The sequence below is a fragment of the Hyla sarda genome, chromosome 7, assembly GCF_029499605.1.
Source record: "Hyla sarda isolate aHylSar1 chromosome 7, aHylSar1.hap1, whole genome shotgun sequence".
Taxonomy (NCBI): Eukaryota; Metazoa; Chordata; class Amphibia; order Anura; family Hylidae; genus Hyla; species Hyla sarda.
In genome coordinates this window covers 178,853,886-178,861,205 of record NC_079195.1, presented here as the reverse complement: position 1 = coordinate 178,861,205, position 7,320 = coordinate 178,853,886, and positions in this window count along the sequence as shown.

The window sequence follows — 7,320 nt, the reverse complement described above, 5'->3', positions numbered from 1 at the left end:
ATTTCTATCATTCTATACGTTCCACTAAACGCCAATTAGATGCTATCCTTACAGATGACACGGAGAGGGCTTTGAGATGGACCCAGGCGACCTATTATAGGTGGGCCAACAAACCGGACAAATTGTTAGCACACATGCTGAGGAAGAGACAACGTATCAATAGGGTGCACAGAGTCCAGATCAGGCCGGGTGTTTTTTCTTCAAACCCTTCCCGTATCTATGAGTTATTTCATTCTTTCTATACCTCTCTTTACAGCGAACGGTCCCCCCCCTCTCCTTCAATGGTGGACGCCTTTTTGACATCAATGGCCCTGCCGAAGCTGACCACAGAACAGCGGGACTATCTTAACTCCACGATCACTTCTGAGGAAGTAGCGAAGGTAATCTCCGCCCTGAAACTAGGTAAAGCTCCGGCACCTGACGGTCTTTCTGATCTTTACTATAAGAAATTCTCTGATATCTTAATTCCCCATATCTCCTCTTTCTGCAATAAACTTCTTTCTGGGGCCTCTATGCCTTCTGATTTTCTTCAGGCTTCTATAGTAGTCATCCCTAAGCCCAAAAAGGAACCTCTACATCCCTCCAACTACAGACCCATCTCCCTCATTAATCTAGACTCTAAACTCTTCACATCTATCCTAGCTGGCCGTCTGAACTCCCTACTCCCACTGGTACATCACGACCAAGTAGGCTTCATACCCGGCCGACAGGCACCTGACAACATTAGAAAAGTTTTAAACATCATTCATTGGGCGGAGACCACTTCCTCTTCTTTGACCCTATTGGGACTTGACATAGAAAAAGCTTTTGATTCTGTTTCATGGTCTTACCTGTTTGGAGTCCTTCAACATATGGGCTTCTCTGGCCCTTTTCTTCATGCTCTAGGTGCACTATACTCCACTCCTAAAGCTTACCTCAAACTACCCACACCCTCCCCCACCCCCATCAGTATTGAAAGAGGGACACGCCAGGGATGCCCCCTTTCCCCAGCGCTTTTTGCGTTAGCAATGGAACCACTTGCAATACTCATTAGGGATCACCCGGACATCAAGGGGGTTCAGATAGCCAGCTCTTCCTACCTTACTAACCTTTTTGCAGATGACCTTCTACTCACCCTCACTTCCCCACTGGTTTCTCTTCCCCATCTCTTCTCCCTCCTAGACCACTTTGCGAGGATATCTGGCTTAACGGTAAACTGATCTAAGTCGGAGGTGCTCTATTGCCATACCCCGCCCCATACTCAAAAACTTATAACTCTCAACTTCGATCTACCTGCTGCTTCCTCGTCTATCCCCTATCTTGGGATAGCACTTCCTACTTCCCTCTCATCTCTCTATAACCTAAACTACATCCCTCTATTTAAATCTCTCCGTGCGGACATGAAGAAGTGGGATCTACCTCACATCTCTTGGATGGGTCGTATCCACTCTATTAAAATGGTTCTCCTCCCTCGCCTTCTCTACTTATTCCGCACTCTTCCTATCAGGTCCCGGACCTTCGTAGACTTCAGGCGGACGTTTTTCAATTTATATGGAGAGGTTGTAGGCCCCGCATTCCACGCAGAATAATGTATTACCATAAGTCATTGGGTGGCCTATCAGTACCCAATCTAATTAAATATTTCCAAGCGGCTAGGTTGGCTCAATTGCTGCTTTGTAATGCGAAGATAGGGCACCCTAGATGGGTATCTCTTGAGAATGACCTCGTAGCCCCATACTCTTTGTGCTCCTTAATGTGGTTGACTGGTCCTATTTCACGTTACCTGCCCCCGGTGGCTCTTCTCCCTCGATACTCTCTCCTTCTTTGGAGATCGGTTAGGTTTAAGCTAGCTCTTCAATCCCCTGTCTCTCCCGCTACCCCACTTTTTTCCAGCCCTTCTTTCCCCCCTGGTCTGGACTCTGTGCGTTTTACGTGGTGGCACTCTCAGAAACTATTTAGGGTACATGACTTTTTAGTATGCTGGCGGCTCATGTCCCTATCCACCTTTAAAACTAGATTTGTACCTCCACCAGAGGAGTACTTTAGGATTCACCAAATCTTTTCTTTTCTAAGCTCTGTGGTGGGGTCACTAACAGGTTTGACGACTACGACATATGAAGCCATGGCACTATATACACCTCTCCTCCCGGGAACGTTGTCCAGGATATATTCCTCCTCTAACAGAGCCCCCCCTGACACAAAACTTCCTTACATGTCCCAATGGGAATTGGAATTGCACTTCACTCTTCCTATATCCAGATGGCACTCCTGCTGTGCATACATCACAAGGGGTAGCATGCAAGTGTCCTTAGTTGAGACGGCTGTTAAACTTCTGCACCGTGCCTATTATGTCCCTACACGCCTACACGCAATATATCCATCAGTTGCCCCTGAATGCTTTAGGGGTTGTCTAGTCCCAGGAACAATGGGTCACATCTGGTGGCAATGTCCTAGGGTTGCCGCCCTCTGGAGGTCCGTAGTTGAAGTGATACGCTCCATATTACATATACGTTGGCCTTTGAACCCCACAACTTGTCTGCTGGGGGATAGACCATCACATGTTAGATTTGCCCCTTTTAAATTGGCCCAATTTATAATGCTAGCCACTAGAATTCATATTGCCTCCAGATGGCGGTCTCCCCTGCTCTCCTTCTCCGCTGTAATGGATAGGATAAACTCCATAATGCTTTCAGAAAAAATGGCCGCGGTGAGAGAGGATAGGCTGGACCTGTTCTACAAAATCTGGCAACCATGGCTAGACTCCCCCCATACTGCGGATGTATCATTCTATTTACGTTTGTAGTCTATGCGACTTCCCCTATGCTCCTATGGGTCCTTCTTACCCAGACGGATACTGTGGACAGTGATAACTTTAGATGCTTGTCATATGATAAGATCTCTATTGTACTCTGGTTCCCTTCATACCCCTTTATATTGGTGTAACCATGCCCTTTCCCCTTGTTTTTTATTCCTTGTTGGATTTTTCTGTACATCTTTTTATATATACTGTTGTCACACTTGATGGTATCCTGTACAGGATTACACATTGAGAAGCTTGTACCTTGTTTCTTAAGTCTCAATAAAATATTTTGTTGGATACTAAAGAGGGAAACACATCATCATGTAGAAATTTTGCATATCCAGTGGCCTTGAGGTTTCCATTGATGAAGAATGGCCCCACTATCTTTTGTACCCCATATACCACACCATACCATCAATTTTTGTGTTCCAACAGTCTTGGAGGGATCTATCCAATGTGGGTTATTGTCAGACCAATAGCGGTGGTTTTGTTTGTTAACTTCACCATTCACATAAAAGTTTGCCTCATCACTGAACAAAATCTTCTGCGTAAACTGAGGGTCCTGTTCCAATTTTTGTTTTGCCCATTCTGCAGCACCTGAAACTATGGATACTGGAAGCCTGTGCTAGCATTTCTCCTGCAGTGTATATAGTAGTATATAGCAGTATATACGGATACCGGAAGCCTGTGCTAGCATTTCTCCTGCAGTGTATATAGTAGTATATAGCAGTATATACGGATACCGGAAGCCTGAGCTAGCATTTCTCCTGCAGTGTATATAGTAGTATATAGCAGTATATACGGATACCGGAAGCCTGAGCTAGCATTTCTCCTGCAGTGTATATAGTAGTATATAGCAGTATATACGGATACCGGAAGCCTGTGCTAGCATTTTTCCTGCGGTGTTGCTATCAGTGTATGAAGAGTGGGAGAAGAGGATTGCATTGACAATCCAACACAATGGGCAGCACATTGAACACATTTTATAAGTGATCAGAAACTTGTAGTTAATATCACCAACCATTCCCATTTTATTAAGGTGTATTCATATAAATGGCCCACCCTGTACATACCTGCTGAGGTGTTGTGCCCTTAGCACAACACCATTTGGTAAGCCTCCATTTTTTGTGCGCATTTTAGCCATTTTAAACCGCCTGCACTAGGAGCGCACCTTGTTTTTTCTTTCTATCTTATTCATATATCCAATTAGGGTATATGAATGTTATAAAGTGGGGTCCCATGATTTAGAACCCCCTCTATTTACCATTACAAAGAATGGATTTATTTTAAAGAAGGGATGTCCTCTTAAAAGGGTACTCTGCTGCAAACATCTTGTCCCCTATCCCCTAACCACATCGCCAGTCATCAGGCATGGAGTGGAGTTTGCTCCATGCGCCGAATGACGGGGCGCCACGCCGGAGATCGGTTCCGCTGCGGGACCTCCGCGATCCAACATCTTATCCCCTATCCTTTAGGCTGTCCAGGCATGCTGAGAGTTGTAGTTTTGCAACACCTGGAGGCACCCTGGTTGGGAAACAATACCTTAACGGAATATTCCAGGAAAAACCTTTTTATATATATATATATATATATATATATATATATATATATATCAACTGGCTCCAGAAAGTTAAAAAGATTTGTAAATGACTTCTATTAAAAAATCTTAATCCTTCCAATAATTATCAGCTGCTAAAGTTGAGTTGTTCTTTTCTGTCTGGCAACAGTGCTCTCTGCTGACATCTCTGCTTGTCTCGGGAACTGCACAGAGTAGAAGAGATTTGCTATTGGGATTTGCTTCTACCCTGGACAGTTCCCAAGGCACGTGTCATCAGAGGGCACTTAGACAGAAAAGAACAACTCAACTTCAGCTGCTCATAAGTACTGAAAGGATTAAGATTTTTTTTATAGAAGTAATTTACAAATCTGTTTAACTTTCTGGAGCCAGCTGATAAAGTATTTCTTTGTCATTGATAAGGGCCCTGCTCTGATCTCTTTGCATCCTTCTGTTTTTGTAAGAACACATCTCGTATGACATGGTACTAGAAGTTGTACAATTCTGTATTTCTGTAAAGATTTAGGGGGAGATTAATCCGAACCTGTGCAGAGAAAAAGTTGACCAGTTGCCCATAGTAACCAATCACCTCGCTTCTTTTATGTTGGAAGTCTTTTTTAAAAGTTAAAAAAAAAAAAAAAAAAAAGCAATCTGGTTGCTATTGGCAACTGGTGAAGTTTTCCTTTGCACAGGTTTTGCTCAATCTCCCCATGGGCCAAGTCTATTAAAACAGTTCAAAAAGCTTTTCGTTGTCCATAGCAACACATTTTCTTTTAGACAGTACAGTGGTCCCTCAACATACGATGGTAATCCGTTCCAAATGGACCATCATTTGTTAAAACCATCGTATGTTGAGGGATCCGTGCAAAGGACAGTGGTCTACAACCTGCGGACCTCCAGATGTTGCAAAACTACAACACCCAGCATGCCCGGACAGCCGTTGGCTGTCCGGGCATGCTGGGAGTTGTAGTTTTGCAACATCTGGAGGTCCGCAGGTTGAAGACCACTGGTATTGGAGGTTATACTCAGGTGTCCCCGCCGCTCCGGACCGTCACCGCTGCTCTGGATGTCGCCCTTCATCGCTGTCGCCGCGTCCCCGTGGTGTCCCCGACGCTCCGGCAAGGCCTCTGCTTCCCCGGCATCCTCGCTCTCCGTCGCCGCCATCACGTCGCTACGCACGCCGCTCCTATTGGATGACGGGACGGCGTGCGCAGCGACGTGATGACGACGATGGAGAGCGCCGACGATCCAGGGGATCCCAAAGAGGATGCGCCGGAGCCCCGAGGACAGGTAAGTGATCGTCACCGGACCACACGGGGCACCTTAAACGGCTATCCGGTGGTGGCTGAAGCAGTCTGCGCTGCCGGATAGCCGTTTATGCGATGGCCCCGACATACAAAAGCATCGTATGTTGATACTGCCTTCAACATGCGATGGCCTCTGAGAGACCATCGCATGTTGAAATGATCGTATGTTGGGGCCATTGTAGGTCGGGGGTGGTTCACTGTACTGATAAATTTGCCCCAGTGTAACTTTCTTCCTATGTGGAACGTCTGTATATTGGAAATAATTGGTAAATATTGTTTTATGTGTCACTTTATATTTAATGTATAATGTGTATGAATAATAAATAAAGAAATGTTGATCTACTGTACCCCAGCCTTGAATTTATTTTCCAACAAGTAGAGCTGTAAAAAGTCCTAAGACAGGCCAAAATGATTTCCACGGGTGGTAAACCCAGTCATCTCTCATGTTAAAGGGGTTCATGGTTTGTCAGTAGTTCATTTCTCTGTGTAAAAGATCTAGTGATCATTTACGTGGCCTTTCACTGACAAATATCTAAGGGTGCGTTCACACGTACATATTTTCTGCCGCAGATTTGCTTCAGCAGATTTTGCTATCCATTGAAGTCAATGGGCAGAAAAATCTGCAGCAGCAAATCTGCAGAAGATCTGCAGCAAAAATACGCACGTGTGAACATACCCTAAAGGGTCCTTTTTAGTGAGTGCCGATTGACTATGTACAAGCTGATTGACACTCTTAGGGTACGTTCACACACGCAGATTTTTTAGCGGGTCTTCCGCTGCGTATTTGAAAGTGGGCGGGCTCTTCTCGGCTGTCGGCAGCCGATTTTCCATGGCGGAAGGTACACTGCGGAAAATCCGCCGCAAGCCCCATTGAAGTCAGTAGGGACTGCGGATTTTCCGCAGAGTAAATTCCGCCGTGGAAAATCTGCTGCGGACAGCCGAGAAGAGCCCGCCCACTTTCAAATACGCAGCGGAAAACACGCTAAAAAATCTGCGCATGTAAACGTATGGCACATATAAAGCCAGCATACAGCGGGGCCTTCACCAGCGGATCTAAATACAGTGATCCCTCAACTTACAATGGCCTCAACATACAATTGTTTCAACATACAATGGTCTTTTCAGAACCATCGTAACTTGAAACCAGACTCAACATACAATGGACAGACAGTCGGGATCTGTGAAACGTGTCACAACTGGAGGAACCGACCAATCAGAATTGGCATTCACTGGTAAATCACCTGTATTACTGAAGTGCATGCACCGACTGGCTGTCTGGTAGCGCCCCCCGCAGTACAGGGAGGAACTACAAGTTCTGTACTACTCCTTACCTCTGCCAGGGTTAGCTGCTCCTTTTGGACACCAAGTAAGGGCGGCTCCATTTGGGACACTGTGTGTACTGTATAGGACCCTGAAGAAGTTCCTGTCCTCTACATAAACCATTGTTTCCCAACCAGGGTGCCTCCAGCTGTTGCAAAACTACAACTCCCAGTATGCCTGGACAGCTGATGGCTGTCCGGGCATGCTGGGAGTTGTAGTTTTGCAACAGCTGGAGGCACCCTGATTGGGAAACACTGATCTAGACCATGATTTACAGCTCTCAGCAGATCTTTATTACTCTTATATGTAAGGACTTGCTTTATCTATATTAGTTATCTACTTATTTTTCTTTATTCCTC